The sequence below is a fragment of the Coenobita brevimanus genome, chromosome 70 (assembly GCF_032717465.1).
Source record: "Coenobita brevimanus isolate Jiangsu-jjx chromosome 70, ASM3271746v2, whole genome shotgun sequence".
Taxonomy (NCBI): Eukaryota; Metazoa; Arthropoda; class Malacostraca; order Decapoda; family Coenobitidae; genus Coenobita; species Coenobita brevimanus.
Window position 1 is genome coordinate 2,954,404 of NC_137023.1, and position 502 is coordinate 2,954,905.

The window sequence follows — 502 nt, forward strand, 5'->3', positions numbered from 1 at the left end:
ACACACACACACACACACACACACACACACACACACACACACACACACACACACACACAGGGAGTAGTTCACAACAACTTCACTCACTAATCATCCTCAGTGGTTGTTTATCCCCGAGGAAGATTGGCCCCACGTCTTACGAATTACTGTTTGATGGTTGACTGTATAATCATTGAACAGTATGAACAGCATGTAAAACTGTTCTGAAACTAGCATTGTTATGATAGTTAATATTTTACCAAAGTATTCGCCCATTAAAACTATTGCCAATTGGATGGCATATTATGAAATCCTAATGGAAATACATGCATAATATATATAGCTGAATTAAAGGGTTTATGTCGGAGATACGAGTCAATGTTCAGTGCAACCTGCTATTAGAACAGTACTAGACACTTCCACATCTCATCCGTTCCTTTCACCGTCCCCAAATCCTCCCTCCCTCCATTCCCACCCTTCCGCATCTGTGTGTGTGTGTGTGTGTGTGTGTGTGTGTGTGTGT